The 20,824-nt window shown below is 35.3% G+C and overlaps 1 long non-coding RNA gene across 1 annotated transcript; it reads left to right on the top strand.

The window, feature by feature from the left end:
- Positions 1 to 948: 948 nt before the first annotated feature.
- Positions 949 to 1,518, top strand: LOC120138935. The gene is made up of 3 exons (XR_005517576.1): positions 949 to 1,043; positions 1,300 to 1,364; positions 1,455 to 1,518. It is a non-coding gene; the product is annotated as an uncharacterized LOC120138935 (long non-coding RNA).
- The last annotated feature ends 19,306 nt before the right edge of the window (positions 1,519 to 20,824 follow it).

Raw genomic sequence — 20,824 nt, 5'->3', positions numbered from 1 at the left:
GTTATTCAATTTTTAGCAGCCATTTCATGCTAATGAGGTGTTTCTGCTTCTGTTTTTGTAGCACTGGATATGTAGCTATCAAACTTTATTCACCAAAGTCTGCAACTATGATTTCTTTCCCTTCATTTTTTGTATAATTCTCCCTAGCTTGTAATATTTTTCTAGTAACAAAATGAACTTATTGGTACAACAAATAGGGACAGCTACTGGCAATGGACAGACAATCAGCGTTGATCTTGCCTTTTGTCCATCGTCCTTATCGAACTTTTTCTGCATCGAAAGTTTCATCTACTCAAGACCAAAGTTCTAATGCCCTCCAGTATTAGAACTCCAGTATATCCTTATATAAACCCCTTTTCCCCCTCCATTCTTTTCACCCGACACTACAAGAAAATATAACTTTAATGACACACGAACGATAACACACGCTAATTTATGACTTGTAAAATAGGTGTGTCATAAAAAAAATATCATGTTTCTTAAAATATGAACGATTTATGACTTACAATAATGTGTGTCATATTTAATAGTCATAATCCAAAAAATTGTAAAAACAAGGAGTACACTTTTAATTGTGTCATCTGTAAAAGTCGTATTTTAATTTCCCCCCATTATTTTCATCATTTCCCGCTTCCCTTTGTTGCTCTAGAAAATTAAGCATTCAAACGACAGAAACTAGATGGAGGAAGATCTAGACAAGTGCTTTTATGCTCTTCTCCTCAACATGTTTTAGCTTCTGTGATTTGTAACTTTTATCTGAAGTTTTGTCTCTTTGTTGCTTCCCTTTGTACCTTAGCTTCTGTGATTTGTAATCTTCTGGCACCATTCGTTTCAATGGATGAAATGATCAGACTTCACCAGATATTCAGGTCAACACATTTTCTCTCCTGAATTTTCTATTAGTTTCATGCTTTACTTCTTCAAGTTATAATATGTTCTGTTTGGAATTTTTTAGGCAGAGCTCTTGCTCTCTTTTTCTGAAGCTGCTAAAGGATGCACAAAGGATCTATGTTTTGATGCATTTGTTCCTTGTGATTCTTGTGGTAAGTAGAGTAAAAAGATTGCTTGAATTATGACACATTCAAGAATCTTACAAGCACAAATATAGTAAATTACATGCGTTAATGCCCTTCTACTTCTTAATTTATGTTTGTCCAAAATTGTTATGTATTCTTGCTGCTAATATTTTATAGCATTATGTTAAATGTATTTCTCTAATCTTTCCATTTTTGTGAAGGATTTCTTCCTCCGGTTTTTATATATATAGTTTTCTCATGCCTTGTTTATTTCTTAATGCAGATGGGTGTGGCTATCCACCAAATGCCAAAGTTAAAGTTTGTCCAATTTGCAGAGGCAAAGGGACTGTGAGTTTATAAATCCTCCCAAACGGGTTCACTTTTTGAAGAGAATACATGTTACCTTTTATTTATTATACTTTATTGACTCTTAACAAGGTTACAATTCCTCATTTTACATCAACATGCAACACTTGTAACGGATTGGGACGAATAATCAAGGTTTGGTTTCATTTTCAAAAAAACCACAATTTGCTTTTACTTGTATATCATATTAACAATTAACATGGTTTTACATATATGATTCAGGAATACTATATATCATGCCAAGGATCCGGGGTTGTTGAAGGTGTTAAGGAAGTTAAAGTTACAATACATGCAGGTAGATATTAGTTGCTTTTCTTTGACAAAAAACTTTTTCAATTTCAGAAGATTTGAGACGTAGCTTTGATTCTTAGCAGTTCATATAAAGAAAGGGTTTCACATGAATTCCTCATATGGTTTATCATATAGCCTTGAGATCAAATTTGTAGCTCTTTTTTTTCTCTCCCCTCCTATGGTTGGTTTTTCAGATCTTAGAGTGTTATTTCTCTCTCTTTTTCAATTTTTTTATTTTCCCGTTTCCTTTCGTAATTTTTTATTGCAATGCTTCGTTAGTAATACAGTTTTAGGTAATTTACCCATCTTTATGAAAGTATTAATTTTAGTTTCTGCATTTTGCATGGATGCATGAAATATCAAACTAGTTCTAGGATGTAACCTTTATCTGCATAGGTGGCTACTTGACTGTCACAAAGAATATGTAGCTTAAGATTGCAGCATTAATTTTATTGACTCCTTTGTATTTTTCTATAAAATGATTAGGTGTGGATTCTGGAGATACAATACGTATACCAGAAGCTGGTAATATTAAGCGATAGGAAAATCAACCTGGTAACTTGTTTATTAGGATAAAGATGCAGTTCCTTCTATTGCCTTGTATCTTTAAGAAGCGCATTATTGAAAGTAGGTTATGTGAAACTGTAGATTCATTTATGGTTTTGAAAATTTCTGCTTATCATTTTTGTTGCTTTACTTTTTCTTTGAGCTGGGATACATAATACCTTTTCATGAAACTAGAATATGATTAGTTTTGAAACTTGATTTGAGGTTGCCAAATTGGGTAGCAGAGAGGTAAATAACTAATTAATATTTGATGGTCGAGTTATATATTATCCTTTCTTCTGAACTTTGCTTTTATAATCTAGGTTACAGATGATCCTGTCTTTGGTAGAGATGGTGCAGATGTTTATGTCAATTCTAATATTAGCCTTACTCAGGAAGAATCTGGGCTATGCAAAATAATTACTGCACTTGACTATATTCCATATAGTTGGACCAGATCTGATATTTCACCTACATTCAAAACATTTGATGCTGGAATCTTATTTTCTCTTCACTTCTATTTGTTCTTTTTTCATGATGCCATTTGTCTCACCCTGGTCATTTCTTTGGCTTTTACTGTATATTATCCCTTTCAGTGGAGATATCTTCGTTGATTTATGAGTGTCCAAGCCTGCTTCCTTTTGAATATAGCTTTTCGTTGCCAAATAATCTTATAGATTAGCTAACAGAATCCAAATATTTCTATCTGTAATGAATGTTTGGATCTCTTACAGGCAATTCTTGGTGGTGAAGTTGAGGTGCCTACATTGTTAGGGAAGGTTCAAGTGAAAGTAATTCTCTTGGTTTTATGGAACTCTTTTATTTATTTGTGCATTACACTTTGGTGAGAGTTACTGAAAGGAAAAAAAGAAAAGAAAAAAGAAAAAAAAGTGTGTAAATCTTTCTTTATTAGAGGAGGTTGTCTAGTTATGCAAATGTAAGTACTAAATCTTTGAATGTCATTGGACATGAGCCTCAGTCTTGTCAAGAGTTGGGCCTGTTAATGTGTAAAACCTGACTTGAATTTGTCATTTGATATAAGATAATCTGACCTTTTCTTTTTGGTCCACCATATAGAGATTCATTTTTCATTTATTAACTTTTAACAATCTACATGTATCATTGTATTCGGAAAAAACCATTTTGTGCTTTGAAATTATGGCGTTCTCATATACCAAAAGGATGCCAACATAGAGAACTTCTTGTTCTAAGAGGAAAATGTATGTCTAATCAGTAATCATTCCCCTACTGTACCACCTCTCTCTATTTCTTTATGTTGCTTGAACATATTTTATTGTGCCATTCCTGCTACAAATGCGCTTTCTTTGTGAGTTCCTGCAGGATTGCCAAAGCATGGTTTTCTACTATATCATGGAGATCAGTATGTCCGCTTCCGCGTTAATCTGCCACCGTAAGCTTCCTTTAGCTTTTTCCTACTTACGTTATTGGTTGGGTGTTTCTAAATTTATTACTGATGATATTAAGATATATAGGTATGTTCAGGATAGTATTGTACCAAATTAGTCTATATGCTGTAACTTATCAAGTTATCATGTTAGGAACTAGGACGAGTTATGTCTCTGAAAGGTTTTCGTTGGCTCTTAACTTGAAGTATGGCTACTGCTTGTTGTTTTTGCAGATCGGAGATTTTGGATTATCAAATAATGCATATATAAAATTGGTCATTTTGAAGATGTTTACTGCTTTGAGCATTTAATCAGAAAGTTTTGAGAAGCCTTTCCTGGAGTGCACATCCGAGTTTTATGCAGTTGAAAGAATGAAATACATGCAGTAAACAGATATTCTAGATTACTTGAAGCATGTAGAGGTACCTCTTCATATTTCACTTTCTTTGTTAGCAGTGATTGTTACTATGTATTTTGAATTGTGCATGTTTTATCCTTCTAAAAAGAATGTTAAATTTGTCACATTATTCCATATATATGGAATTTGAATGTTTATCCCTCTACAATTTTTGTGTAAGTTTATGTAACTGTTTGTGTGTATTGATGCAGATGAGGTTACATGAAGAAAATGAAAGATGTTTACTCTACATGGATGCTATTACAAGAAAGCCACTTATAGCAACAGGAGAAGGGACACCGCAAAGAATACACGGATGACATTGATGATATTCGCAAAGAATGGGTATCTTATGCGGCAAACGTTATTATGCCGTGATATTTTGTATCGACATATGATTACAATATTTTTGATAACTTAATGTGAATATGTTGTATACAAATGGATTGCTTATATATAATATGATATATATTTAGTATTATGAGGCATTAAATGTGATTTAGTTTGATTATTTGTCAATCTACATTATATATATATATATATATATATAATTCAATAAATACAATCACGACACACGAATGTGTCATTTTCATTTATGACGGGGGCTTCAATGACACGCAATATAAGTCATAAATGCGTGTCATAAATTTATGATACACAAATGTGTGTCATCTTCATTTATGACGGGGGCTTCAATGACGCGCAATGTAAGTCATAAATGCGCGTCATAAATGCGTGTCATAAATGCGCATCATAAATTTATGACGCACAGTTGCGCGTCATCTTAAATTCATGTCGGTGGCTTCAACGACAGGCAAATGTGTGTCATCCACACCCATAGATAACGCGCAATGCGCGTCATTAAAGGGGTTTTTTCTACTAGTGCGACTAATCCTCATATCTCTTCCTTTTCTATTCATATGGAATTAATGTTAAGATGAGTGGTCTTACGAGTTGGCCTGAACTGGTGATTTGAGTTCAGTCTTTGTCTGAGAGAAGCAGAGAGAGCAGTGAGAGAAGCAGAGAGAGAAGCAGCATTTCAGAAAAAATATGAATAACTTCAAAATCAAATTGAAGCTATGAAGTAGATGATGCAGCAGAATCAAACGAAGAATTCATCATCCTAGGTGATTTCTTAGGTTAATGCTTTGTTTATGTTAGTGAAAAAGTTGAACTACAAAATAGGATGTTTGAAAACTTTGATTTATTTATGTTTTTATATATTGTTACTTAATTCGAATCGTAAATAAATAGTTTTTATATATTATTACTTAATTCAAATCGTAATTAAATTTAAGGTGGTTATTGAATATTGTTACAGGTTAAATTTGGGTAATACAAAATAGAAAAAAATATTTTGGAAATCAGATTCAAATAGCGGCGTTTTAGGGGAAAGACGTCACTAATGGAGTATATATTTGGTGGTGTTTTCAGGAAAACACACCGCTAAATAACAAACTTGTTGCGACTGTTTTGCCTAAAAATTCCGCTAAATAACAAACCTGTTGCGACGTTTGTGCCTAAAAACGCCACTAAATAAAAACATGTTGTAGTTGTTTTGACTAAAAATGCCACTAAATAACAAACCTAAACGCCGCTAAATTACCTGACCTTTTGCGGTGTTTGTTAGCAAAAACACCACTAACAGTTGAGGTGTTTGTATTAGCAGCGTTGTTTGCGGCACTTTTTTTTTTGCACCGAGAGCATTTTTAGCGGTGTTTTCAAATGTTGTTGTAGGACAAAAAAAAGGTCGCTACATACCAGTTCTGTTATAGTGAATGTGTTAAAAAAGATAATTTTATAAATATGTTGGTAATTATACTCGATTCAAAGTTTGTTCAAATGATGTAAAAATGATTTTCAAGAAGTTAAAGATGTCAAAAAAATAAGTTATTAATTTTTTTTTGGATTTTATGGAATCTTAACATATTTTTAAAACTCAAAATAAGACATTTTTTTAAACGTGTAGCAAGGTTTTGGAAACCACTCAGAGGGTTTCGAAGATAATGTCTATGTGGTTTCAAAACCCCATGAAAGGTTTTATAATCTTCGTGTCGAAACAGGAAAACATTTCATCCCCACCTTCGATGGATTTGAAATTCTCTCAAAAGGTTTCAAAACCCTTGAGTTAAACATTATTTGTGAGAAATAAATGCTTCCAACATCTCCAAAGCTACTTCAACTATCCCAAATGGTTAAAAAAACATTGATAACATATAAAAGAAGTTTTGTAACAACCAAAAATTATCGAGAAAGTCATTCCAAACAATCAAGAGCTCAAAAATTATCAATTTGTATTAAATTTAGTCTTTCTTTCATTTAGCACTAGTTGTCTTTCAATGTAATTCTTATTCTTATGTTTTTAAGTGTGTGTAAGCTTTATTTTGTGTAATCAATCTATCTTGTGATTATATTTCATAGTTTGCTTATTTTAAAATTATCTTTGGGAATAAGTTTAAACTTAGAATTTTGGAGTATAAATCTTAATTGGTTGAAAGGTTAAATCTTATCCTAAAAAATTGATAAAATTAGTGAATTTATAAAAAAAATTAATATGAAAGATGAGATAGTAGATGCAGACTTTATTGAGTAAGTTGAACCACTGTATATCTTTGTGTCTGGTGGATTACTAACTTGATGAATAAACACACATCAAGAGTATTCAATTAATTCCACGCATTCATTGAGGGATTAATACCCTTTTTATACAACTTTGTTATGTAACTAACTCATGACAGCTCAACACAATAACCATCTTATAACAGAAGGCTATGCATTCACACACACATTGCTCAACAACCTGACCTAATTCATACCAGCTCAGCTACCTCTCTAGCTTCATTCACACTCAACCTTATTTACTAACGTTCTCCCATCTTTTTCCTTCTTCTGTTTTTTTAACAAGGACAAACATGAAGTTTGTCTCAAAAAACTTGAAATGGTGTCTTTGTCAAAAGTTTAGTAAACCCATCAGCAAGCTGAAATCCAGCAGGAACATAACTCACCCTATGACAACCTGTTGCAACCTTCTCCCTAACAAAGTGTATATCAAGATCAACATGTTTTGACTTCGCATGATACACATGATTAGCAGACATTGCAACTGCACTTGTATTATCACACCAAACAACCAGATCATCTGACGATTTCTCCCCTAGATCACTTAGTAAAGCAGTAACCCACGTTACTTCTGCAGTAGCTTCAGTAATACTATGATATTCAGCTTTCATCGTCGAACGTGAAACTGTTTTCTACTTCTTGGAGACCCATGTGACTAAATTGTTACCAAGGAACAATCCATAACCAGTTATCGATCGCTTATCACCAGTATCTCCAGCCCAATCAGCATCGGAAATAGCCTTGACACATAGTCTAGTATCCTCAGCCGAAAATAACAGACCATAGTATGATGTACCTGCCAGATAGCGTAAGATACGCTTAACAACTACCAAGTGTTCTTCACACGGTGCTTGCATGAACTGAGCCACCCTATTAACGAAGAAAGCAATTTCAGGTCGTGTATGACACACATATAATAATGCACCAACAATGCTACGATATTATCGTGCATTAGACAACAACATACTCCCTTTACTCGATCCTTTCAAGGATGCTATCATAGGAGTGCAGGTTGGAGTGGCTCGAAGCATGTCTGTTCGTTCCAGCAATTTTAGAACGTATTTCTTCTGGCTAAGTGATAATGCAGCACCTTTCCTTTTGACTTCAATGCCAAGAAAGAACAAAAGTTCCCCAAGATCTTTGAGAGAATTTTTCGTTCAGCATTCGCACAACAACATTAATGGCATCATCTGAATTCCTAGTAATTATTATGTCATCGACATATACCAAGAGATATGTGCAGAAACCATCCATGAGTCTGACAAATAATGAAGCATCAGCTCGTGAAACTATAAAACCTAACTCAAGTAGACTGTTTTTGAGCTTCTGATTCCAATTTCGTGGGGCATTTCGAAGCCCATACAAGGTTTTGTTCAGCTTACCCACCAAAGGCGAGCCACTAGAGTCAAATTGTTCAAAACTTGAGGGCTGTCGCATATACACATCTTCAGCCAAATCACTATTCAGAAAAGCATTATCAATATCTATTTGTTTTAGTGACCAGCCCTTAGCAATTGCAATCGCAAGCACCACATAAACTTTTGTAAACTTAACAACTGGGCTGAATGTATCGAGAAAATCATGACCAGGAACCCGTGAAAAACCCTGAGCAACTAATCGAGCTTTTATAACGATGAACAGAACCATCAGCATTCTTCTTAAGCTTGGACAACCACTTACAGCCCACAAGGTTCTTATCTCTTGGCATCTCAACCAGGCTCCAGGTTTTGTTCTAAACCAAATCTAAATATTCAACATTAACCACAGCTGCCCAGTCAGGTGACAGTAAGGCATCATGAACATTGGCTGGAACACTACCACTAACAGTACTGGAATATGCTTTTGTCTTGTAAACTCCACATTTACTACGAGTCAACATGGGGTGGTGATTAACAGTAGACCCCTGTGCAGATTCATTAGGTACAACAATTTCTTGTTGAGATGGAGCATTAGTATGATCTTCATTAATGGATGATGACTCATTCGGAGCCTCAGGAGCACTAGATGAACCAGCAGAATCAGCTACAGAATCGTCATGAGCACAAGCAGGAGCCTCTTGATCTCCAGACGTCTCAGAGCTACATTACCAAATTTACGAACGTCCATTACAACATCGAGAGATCGACTAGTAATACTAGAAGGTCCACAAGTACCAATACTGCTCTCAGCTGCAAAGGGAAACTGCCACTCATCAAATTTAACATGTCGAGACATATAAATTCAGCCATTTACCGCGAGGCACAAAAAACCTCTATGTTGAGGACTAATTACAAGAAAAGTGCATGGTTGCGATCTAAACTCCAATTTATGACGATTACAAGGGCGTAAATATGGAAAGCATCTGCAACCAAATACTCTTAGCTCGGCATAGTCAGGTTTCTTATGAAACAACACCTCAAATGGAGACACTCCTTGCAAGACTTTAGTTGGCAGTCTGTTAATAAGATGAACTGCCATGATGCAGCATAAGCCCAAAACCTAAGAGGCATAGATTCTTGAGCAAGGAGTACGAGGGCAAGTTTAATGGCATGCCTATGTTTTCGTTCTACAACTCCATTTCGCTCATATGTGTGTGGGCAAGTTAATCGATGCGAAATACCAGTTGTTAGGAGAACATGAGACAAGATGTGAAACTCTCCGCCCCAATCACTCTGCACAGCTTGTATTTTTGAATTAAATTGTGTAGAAGTAAGCTGCTGAAATAACTGGAAAACATGAATTGTCTGTGACTTATCTTTTAGTAAATACAACCATGTGTGACATGTGTATGCATCAACAAAATTCACATAGTATTTGTAACCATTGGAAACCACTAGCGAAGGCCCCCATAGATCGATGTAGATTAATAGAAATGGAGCAGTATAGACTGTATCTGAATCAGTAAAAGGAAGTCTATGGATTTTATCCATATGACAAGCAACACACTGTTCATTCAAGTTCTTATCAATAACTACATGAATTGATTTGCAAACTCGTTCTAGGGTCCCATGTGTAGGATGCCCTAGACGCCTATGTCATAGTTCATACAACTTATTTGAAGCAAGTGCAGAATAAACTACTGCCTGGCTACTACTTGCAGCACTAATATCCATTTGAAAGAAATAGAGACCACCTCGTTCTTCACCTTGCAACAAAAGTTCACCAGACCTTTAATCTCGGACATAGCAACTTGTAGCTCTAAATTCAAAGTAAACCCCGTTGTCCCTAGCAAGCTTAGACACCGGCAACAATTTTTTTGTAATCTTAGGCACATGCAATAAGTCGTTTAACAAAAGTGCTCGAGAATTAGAACATAAAACAGATTGACCAGCAACATGAATCGAAAGAGGTACACCATTACCAACCAATAATTTACCTGGGCCAGAAAAATCAGACTTATGATCAATGGTCAATGCATCAGGTGTCACATGGTGTGATGCTCCAGAGTCAACCACCCAGGAATCACGATGAGCAGTTATAGTATGAGCTTCAGCATGTCGTTTTGTACAGCAAGAACACGCATCACCATCTACTTGCATAGCTTCCATACTTGAGTAATTAACACTGCTAGTGTTATTTGTAGAGGAACCATGACCAGAACCCCTACCTAAATTTTTTTGATCAAACCGATACCAACAATCAACCACGAGATGACCATTCTTGCTGCATAATTGACACTAAACCATGCGCCTACCACGTCATCGTCCTCTAGTAGCATAACAAGAATCATTGTGATAATTAGATCGATTGTAAGAAGATGTATTACTCGATTTAGAGTTATTACTCATATTGGTGATATGCACACTCATAGAAAATTGATCATCTCGATAATCAAACCCAGTAATCTGAGTCTCCGCATCAATCAGCAATGAACATACCTTATCAAGAGAAAGTGAGTCTTTCATTGTGGTAATGAAGGTAACATATGGTTGATACTCCCTCGATAGATCTTTCAAAATACTCACGACTTGCTCTGCTGTGGAGATGGCACTGTCACACGACGCCAACGCATCGTAAACCTCCTTGATCCGAGTCAAGTAAGTCCTCATGTTGTCATCTCCTGTCCTGAGTGACTGTAGCTTATAAGGGAGACTGATGACGGCCATGGTAGAGAAGTTTACAAAAAATTGCAAAACCTTGTTCCAAACTGCCACCGCAGTCTTGGCTCCAACAAATTGAGAGAGCATATGCGAGCTGATTGTGGATAGGAGCCATGATGCCAATGCACTATCTTGTGCTACAAACTCATCATACAATTCATTTGGCACAGATTCACCATTTGCACCAGCTACAAAGGCGGGTGGAGGTTGCAACGAACCAGTCAGTAGTCGTTCGAGTCGATGGCTACAAACAGTCAGCAGAACTTGTTGCTTCCAGAGTAAAAAATTTGATTCATCAAGAATGACATTCACCTTCTTGTGAGTGAAGGTCTTAACAGCCAATGAATCCATCTCCTCCAATGGCTGAAGCAACGAAGCAAAACGCCTCAGGAACAGACATCGACTGATACCATGATGGATTACTAACTTGATGAATAAACACACAACAAGAGTATTCAATTAATTCCACGCATTCATTGAGTGCTTAATACCCTTTTTATACAACTTTGTTATGTAACTAACTCATGACAGTTCAACACAATAACCATCTTATAACAGAAGGCTATGCATTTACACACACATTGCTCAACAACCTCACGTAATTCATACCAGCTCAGCTACCTCTCTAGCTTCATTCACACTCAACCTTATTTGTTAACAGTGTCATTCTTCTTAAAGCTTCCATAAAATTCTTTATTGCCAAATTCAATATCGATTGACTCCACAATCTCACACTGTTACAACCTCTACACTTAAAATGGTATGATGTCATTATCCACTACGAGTACCATACTCAATCTCATATGCACTTGATTGATAACTGCATCGTTTTTAAGAGAATAGTCCAAAATCTATTGAATATCGATGTGTAAAGTTTTGATGCTTAAGAGGGACCCAACGTTTTGAATAACCCACTGTCAATCTATGGGAAAACTCGTTAATAATGAGACACTTATACGTGAAATAGTGGTATATGAGGTTTTCATGATACGATAATGCCCTCTTCTTCAGGGTTGAGTCTTAAACCATCATATTCAAGTTCAAGATAGAAAAATAAATCGAGGAGAAATTTTTGAAATTTTTTATCACTGTTAGTGACGACAAGCGGTGGTCGATAGTAGTGCTGAGTAGAGAAAAAAAGAGAGAGAGGATAAAACAACAAAAGTGATGAAAAAAAGTTTTTATTAAAGTATTTAAACTCCTTCAAAACGATGTCATTTTATGAAAGCTATTGTGATCCCAGGATGACATTGTTTCGAGGGTCATGACTCATACCAACCCAAAACCTGATCTTAGATCCGCGCTTTATATTGTTTTTGGATTAATTATGGGTTTTCCATTCTGTTTTTGTATATATTTCAATGTAGTCCTTTTGGGCATGAATTAATTGAAATTTAGCATTTTCAATTTCTAATCTATTCCAATTTAGTCATATGATATTTGTTTATTTAATTTTTTAGGATCATTTATTATTTATAATTATTATTATCACTAAAAAAATTAGTATCATATATTTCAAAAACATGTATCTCATTAAAAAGTTTATTTTCTATATTAAAAGAGAATTAAGATAATGTTGTTGTATTATGGTAATGAATGAGGTAGTCTCTAAAACTTACTAAATTGTGATATTATTCATTATTATAATAGGATAACATCGTTCATAAAATCGAGTGAGTAAATTTTTTTATAGAATTTTATCTTTTCAAATAAGTTAACCCATCTTATTAAATTTACTTCATATTTTAATTTAAGAAATTATAATTTAAAATTAAATTAATATTTATAACTTTCAAAAACCAAGACAACACATAAATTAACAAGGTACAAATTACGAGTGTCGTGGGGTGTTTTAATATTCTCATGTGTAATCGACTCTAAAATCTAAATTATATTTACTCTGATTTTAATCATGAACCTGTAAAATTATTTTTTTTAAAGAGAATTTCTAAAAAATTAAAATAGATAATTTTGTAGGTGTTTATTTATACTTAATCTAAAATAATAGATGACAGACTCTATTATTTTTAAAACATAAGTGACTTTAAAGAAAATATTTAAAAAAAATGCTCTGTTAAAGAATTCTTCATTTAGATAACATTGACCTTCTATTTCTAAATATAAACTTTAATTTAATAAAAAAAATTAAATTTAAATTTAATATTTTATAACTTTATACAATATATTTTATAACTCCACTATATATTTATCAAAACATACTTAGAATAATTTTAAAACAAGTTCTTAATAATTTTAAAACAAGTTCTTAATGTGTCATTTGAAGACTTGAAAAATATATAATCTGTTGTTGGCTGGGGCAAGGCAAGGCTGGGGAGTTGGGTAGGGCCAGGCTGACTGACTGACTGTGACCATTGGGTTTGGTAAAATCTTCTAAAGGCCTATATATTTTATTGAATTTTTAGATAATCTGAAATTATTTTTTTGCTGATTCGTATCCAAATCAATTTTTTTTTAATATTCAATCTGAATTATTTAAAAATTTTAAAAAACATATCAATAAATTTTCTGATCAGATCAACAAATTGGTTGGATGAGGTTTTGTTTTTACACATCCCTATTATTAATACAATTATTACTTATGTCACTAAACTTCTAACCATACTGATGTTACTAAACTACTAACTTGATAATTAATTACATTCTAAAAATAAACAATAATTTACCTTGATAGAAACTAACCCATTTCACAAATTCACAGTGATAATCTGTCATTGGCCAAGGAAATGGTCACCCGGGGGAGCTGGAGCGTCAGGAAGACTTGAATCTTCAAGAGGAGTAAAGAATGGATCTCAGGCAGCCAAGAGCGGAGGTGCAGGCATCAGATGAACGTGTTTCTCAATCTTCATCAATTACGTTAGCAAAAGGATCCATCCGTCAGTTCTAGGAAAAGTTTTCGAAGTCTACGGCCAGGTCGTGGATGTTTTCATCGCATTTAAAAACTAGAAGAGAGCATTAAAATCAACTACCTTTGCCTTCATCAGATTTAAAAGTTCTTTTTCAGTCTCTCAAGCTATTACCCATAGTCACGGGCGAATCTTGGATGGCTATCGCTTACGAATCTTCGAAGCTAAGCCGAAGCGTACTCCCCAAACTAAGTCCTCAATGCTTGCCGTCGCAACTAAGATATGGAGGCCTGCTCTAAGGGATGTCAGGACGTATAAGGAGGCTCTTAAGAAGCCTGAGAACCAGTTGATTCATAGCTTTAACTCGCAGGAGATGCCAGGGTGCAGTGAAAAGTTTCCTATGAAGGAGTCATCCGAGGAGGCAGTGCTGGTATACGTAAACGATGACAGTTCGGGCATTGGTCCTGATCCTAATTCTCGAAACGTTACCAATATTCCTAAAAATGAAATGGAGTGGAGATCTTTTTGTCTGGTTGGCACTATTAGAGCGATGTACAATATTGAGTTTATACAGGAGGCCCTCAAGTCCGATGGTTTTAAGGCATTGGTGTGTGCATGGTTCAGCCCCCTCGTTATCATTCGTTTCTTTTCCGTTGAAGACTGGGACAGATGCTGGAGAAGAAGAGACACCTTGATGCAGGACTGGTTTACTAAGCTCGAACTTCTCGAAGGTCTGGGCGGTGCTGAAGGATGTTCCGTTGCAGGTTTGAAATTTCAGGTTTTTTGAAGGAATAGGGCGCAAATGGGGCTCGGTGCTTAAAGTGGATGAGGAAACAGCCAAATTAAAACATTTTGATGAAGCTCGTATTTTACTGGAAGAACAAAAGGTTTCTAATATTCCTAACGTCCTCAAGGTGATCGTGAATGGTTTAGAGCATAAGATCACAATCTCAACAGTGGAGTATGAAGAGGAAATTCAGTTTATATATGGCAGTTGGCCTTTGGCCAACCATGGCGACGAAAATCTACCGGAGTTCAATGATGTTTTCAGCAATGACTGCAGTGCTAACGAGTCCCCAGTCGTTTGGGCCAAACTCACTCCACCGAAAGTGGAAGCGTTTGTTTGGAAATTAGTTCATGAGAGAATCCCAACTTTAGTGGAGCTCGCAAAGCGTGAGGTTCGGCGATCCAATTCTCTATTGTGTGTTTTTTTGTAACGAACAGGAGGAGCATAGTATAAAATAACGGTTGCGGCATCTGTTGCGCTGTCGCGGTTGCGGATCCTGTGGACGTTACGTAACGTGTTGCGGCTGTCGCGGGCATGATTTCTTCCTAAAAAATCACAATACTTCTAAAATATTTTATCGCGTTGTGTTAATATTGCATCGCGGTGACCTTCAAAATCGTTACGATGAGGCCGTTACATTGTGTTGCGGCCGCAATTTAATACCATGAGGAGGAGACCGTTATCCACTTGTTTTGTCATTGTAAAAATCATTTGGGCAATATGGTCGAAGTGGTGGCGTAACTGGAATATCGTTACAGTCATGCCTGAAAGCATCTAGTCCTTTGTAGATGTTTGGGACAATTCTCCCATCAAAGAGGATGCTAAGCCTGTGTGGAATTTATCTCTTTTCGGGTTTCTATGGTCTATTGGTTACGCCGAAATGAACGTATCTTCCATAGTAAATGTTTCAACTATGAGAAGATTTTTTATATAGCTTCCCTGAGGACCAGGTTCTGGTGCAAAAACAAATGGCCAGCTTCTATCTGTTCAATCAATGAATTCGTTAGAACTACTCATTTGGCCAGTATCGTCAAGGTAATCCATAGGTAATTGTTAGGTTGATCGATTTGGCTAGGGGTGGTAGGAGAATTGTTTTTCAGTCGGTTACAAATTGGTGCATGGTGTACACTGTCTCCTCCTTAAATTGAGACTTAGAGTTCCCGCGTTGTTTATATTTATGGCTGCTAGTTTCTTGATAAAATTGTTGTGTCAGCCTTTGTTTTTGTGAGATTTATGTAATGGTGCACTTATCCAGCATTGAGCAGTAGATAGTTTCGGATGTCTTGGCTGTTCGGTTCATGGCGCCTAATGAGAAACTGGTGTTAATTTGTGTCTCCGTTGTCTCCTATGATAGGTTATGGGTTCTTGCATTTGTGTGCACGCGGATCAACTTTGTAGGAGTTGGTGTTTGTCTTATATTCGTTGTTTGTGTTGTGCAGTGCTGGGGTAGTCTTGTGTACAATTGTTTCCGAGGCAGATATTCAGGACAGTTTGTTGCTGTTGACGACGTTTGGGAGGTTGAGCATCAAGTTTTGTTGGGCTCAAATTTTGCTATCCCTCAAGTTTAATTTGGTTATGCAGTTGCTTTGTGGTTTTGTTTTCATGGTTATTGGTTTATCGTGGTTTGCTCCCCACCCAGATTAAAAAGTGTCCTTTGGTGTTAGTACAGTTGTTGGTTTTGGCCGGGTGAATTCAGTTTCCTTGATGATTCGTATGTCTATAGATCGTGTTTTTGTCATGGGATAAGTTCATCCGAATGTTTCTTTTCGTGTTTGACTTTGGTCTGGAGCACTTTTTTTTCTCCAATAAATCTAAGGAGATTTTTTTAATGAGACCCATATCATTATCGTTGTCGTTGAATGTTTCGACTGTTAGAATAACATACAAAATCCTTTTTTCCAAAAAAAAAAATAAAACTATTAGAACACTTAATTCGTGTAAACTTTGAATCATTAAATTTTAGCTATTGGAAATTTCTCGGATAGGGATCAATATGATATCATGCACTGACAGACACCCACACTTTATGCCCCTCATTAATATTTATTATTAATCAGATTAAAATACGGTTTTGCCAGAATGTTTTCGCTGTAATCTAACCCTACTTTTTATTGTATGTGTATATATATATATATATATATATAATGGAATTAAAAACACACACTAAACAATGCTTCCCCTTCACAAATCACAAGCCGTAGGCGCATGGTAGCAACAAAGAAAAGAATAAAATAATTTTCTTACAGAAACAATTTCTCAAAGTAAAATAATTAATTTAAACCTTTTATGATGATGAGCAGGTACACGAAAAGAAACAAGGAACTGGTATCTTCTTGGATCCATCAAAATCAAAATATACATTTTTGTTTCACAAATTTCAAAGTTAACGTATGGCTCGATGATGATCTCCTTGAACTGGATTTGCTTAAGATCAGTCAAAAATGATCAAGAAAACTGATGAAGCAACTCCCACAAGAACCCACCGTTCATTTTCTTGTGTAAAAAAGAAGAAGAAATACTTGAAAAAATGCAACCATTAATGAACCATGGTGGTATTACTGTGATGATTAAGCAACTTGAACAAGAACCCACCATTCTTTTTCTTATCTCTCGAAGCAAATGCCCCCGATCGGGTGTTAGTGAGTGAAGTCTTGCCTCTAAACAACAAGAGAGGAAAGGAAGCAGTACCCTTTCCTTGTCCAACAAGATGATAGCCATGTATGGGAGAGGAAGAAGAAGAAGCTGAGGCTGTAGAATAATAAGAGGACAAAGAAGAAGAAGATGATGAAGAACACGTAGTGGTAATGGTAGGACGTCGAGCGTATGATAACTGAGAAAGTTTCTCTCCTAAACAAAGTGAACAAACTCCCGGTGATTGCTTGTGTTTAGGGTGTCTTTTGCAACTTTCATTGGCCTTGGATCGCCAATCTGAAACACCCTTTGATCTTCTCAACTTGGCCATTAGGGTTTGGCTTCTCATTTTGTTGTTGGTTTTGGCAGCGTTGGGCTCTGAAAATGCTACATTAATATATAGTATAAAGGAAGAAGAAAAGCAAGCTAAGAGTGGGTGCGTTTCCAAGAGACTTCATGGGAGGTTTCCTTGACCTTTTTGACTGCCTATGCGTACTACAAGCGTTGGAAAAGTTGGATGTGGAATTTTTTTTAAAAAAAGGACCTGATCGACAACAATTGGGATGGAGCCCACTTGATTGTCGAGTCGGTGGGTAAAAAGGGTTTTCTTCATAATATGTTTGAGCTCATGAAATTGATAGATACTTGAATTCTTTTTTATTGTATTGTCAATTTGAATACTTTGTCTGGAATAATATAGATTGATTTGAGTCGTATATTTAGTTTTTATGAGTGAATTTTTTAATAAAGATTTTTTTACATATATAATAACTCGAACTCGATATCTTATTTAATTAATATCAAACTGTTTATCATTTAAATTAACTTCGTAGATACATGTATTTTTATTACGGTCCCATATTTGAACCTTGAAATATTAGTTACCTTAAACTCCATTTCCACCGGACCTTGAAATATTGGTTTTGTCACCATTCCCATTAGACCTTGAAATATTTATTGGTTTTGTCACCTTGAATCCCATCCCATTGGACCTAGAAATATTTAGGGTAAATTACATGTCTAGTATCTAAATTATCAATTTTGACCCATTTTAGTATATAAACTCTCATTTTTTTCAAAATCATATCTATCATTTAGTTTTTGTTTCATTTTAATACTCCGCCTTTAAAAACTTAACGGACAGGCTAACGTGGCATAGCTCCAATGGATGAATGAATAATCTAAACTATGGACCACGAGAGAATGATGAGGCGACTAACATAGCCCAGTTTCTGGCCCATCAGACGGTGGACCATGGAGATCGCAGGATGAAGAAATCGAAGAGTCCATCGTCGATTTGGGGAGATTGAGGCGTTTCTTGGTGAAACAGAGGCCGAAATCTCGTTTAGAGCTCGAAAAGGTACGAGCTAGAAAGTTTGAGATTCATCAGTCGACGGATGCGACGACCGACAACTATAGACGCGGCGGGCGACGAGTCCGTCCGTTAAGTTTTTAACGATGGAGTACTAAAATGAAACAAAAACTAGACGTTAGGTACGATTTTGAAAAAATGAAAGTTTAGATACTAAAACAGACCAAAATTGATAGCTTAGGTACTAAATTCATAATTTGTCCAAATGTTTAAGTCACTTTGAATCCCATTCCCACCTCTCTTGAAATATTTATTAGTTTTGTCACCTTGCCGGATCAAGTTATTTACTACTTTATTGGCATAATAGTTTATAACTACCACTTTTTATATTTTTGATGTTAGAGTTTTATTGTATAAGAGTTAGGTGTGTGATTTAAATGTGAATGATCATCGACATTTCTTTATATCTTTGAGATGTAGAATAATTTGCATAAAATTTATGGAATTTTGTTTATTATAGGTCGTTGGGGAAAAAATAAACATATTAACAGGGACTGATATGAAGCCAGTTTATTGCAAAAACATGGGTTGACTTTACTTTAGGTATATATAATGAACAGTTTAAGAACAGATTAAGCAATAGGGTAGAGCAAGTTGTGGAAAATTTAGGAAGTAATAATAAATATAGACTTAATATAAAAAAATCGTTAAACTATACCTTTTCTCCATTTACATTATAAACTTTTTTCGGTTAATTCATGTGTCTAATATTACAAATATTATCATTTTAAGTACCCGACTGTAATGGCATTAAAAAAATTCCGTTAAATGTCACGTTCTAGTAATTTTAAAAAATTTATTTAAAAAAACTTTAAAATATATTATTATATTTTAAAAAAATTAATTTTTTTAAAAATTACAAAAAGTCTAAAATCCTTAAAATCTCCCTTGTTGGTCACAATCATGACCGTCGTCCACAATCATGACTGTCGTCATTGTCATTTCCCTTCTTGACCGTTATCACCTTTGTCGTCTCTCCCGCCATCGAGTCTAGTGTGATCACACAAATGTCAAGATCTTCCTTCTTGTTCGTTGGGTATAAATCGCAATTAGGGTCGACGATGACTGTTCTCCAAGTGGTTGGTCATCGAGTGGAGGCACAATCAAGGGTAAGTTCAATTGATGACAACAACGATGACAAAGGACACCGACCGACATAAGTATAGAGATTAGAATTAAGGTTTTAAAAACATTAGAATTTTTCAAGTTTTGAGAAAATTTTGAGTTTCTTTTTAACTAAAATTTTTCAATTTTTTATTTTAAATAAAATTTTTAAAACTATCAGAACATGACATGTGTTAACATACTTTTTTTTAACGAAAATTACAATCGTAACATTTAAAATTGTAACGTTTATAACGTTAGACATTTAGATTGACAAAAAAAGTTTAAGCACCTAATTGAGAAAAATAACATAGTTTAAATATTTTTCTATATTAAACCAAATTTAATAAGTTGGGGGAGGAAGTGATGGAAACAATATGGGGTGTGGGGGACACATTTTATTAGAACGCGGAAAAGTGGAAAATGGCAATTCAAAACATGAGTGGGATTTTATTCTTCCCAGCCATTAAAGCCCCCATATACAACTATTATGTTGTAATAAAGGCTTTGCAAACTCCCTCTGTACCTAAATGTCCATCCCTTGTCGTTTGGGCCCGACGACATGCTCTACTCCCTCATTACTTTTGCTCCACGTCATCATTCAAATTTGCGTATATATATACTGTTCTAAAGATACCGTATACAACCTTAGTATATCATATGCGTATACAGGACACCAAGGAAGAACACACTTGAAATCAAATGGGATTAGTGCTTGAAATTTCATCCTAACTGCTACACTAAAAGCATTGGATGGGAAGTCTAAACTGACATTTGATGTAAGAACGTGCAACGAATTCTGGTGATCAAGGAAAATAATTTCAAATTTAACTAGTGAGATCTCAAGAAAGACAATCGAAATTTTCGATACTGACCAGTTCAACTGTTGAAGACAGGAGTATATTCTTATTGCAACTTACAGGCAATTGTTAACAGTTTTAGAACCTTGATCCAAAGTAAAGAACCGCCAAGGCCTCGACTAGGCAGTTCCCACCACAATAAAGTGCTGTAATTTAACATGGCTGCAGTTGGATGATGAAAGACTATCATAACTATACTCACTCCGTCTGATTATTTAGTTGACTCAGCAGCCTCGGCAGTTTTGAGTTCTATTGGGCACTGGGATACATAAGGTTTGAACTGCAAGAATGAAAAGTACAACCCAGATCAGCAACAATAGATGCAGAAACTTTATCGGTGATGCTGTAAATTACAAAGTAAAGACCTGTTTAAGAAACAGAACAGGGACATCAAGCCACTGGTGTTCTTTATGAAAATCTCCTTTGAGATCAGCAACATAGCATGAGTGAGAAAGGTAGAGAGAGAGTGAGGGAGAGTTTGTAGGG

This window comes from Hibiscus syriacus, unplaced genomic scaffold (genome assembly GCF_006381635.1).
Source record: "Hibiscus syriacus cultivar Baekdansim isolate YM2019G1 unplaced genomic scaffold, ASM638163v2 tig00110716_pilon, whole genome shotgun sequence".
Taxonomy (NCBI): domain Eukaryota; kingdom Viridiplantae; phylum Streptophyta; class Magnoliopsida; order Malvales; family Malvaceae; genus Hibiscus; species Hibiscus syriacus.
Note: the sequence above shows the minus strand (reverse complement) of the source record. Positions and strands in the feature narration are given on the sequence as shown.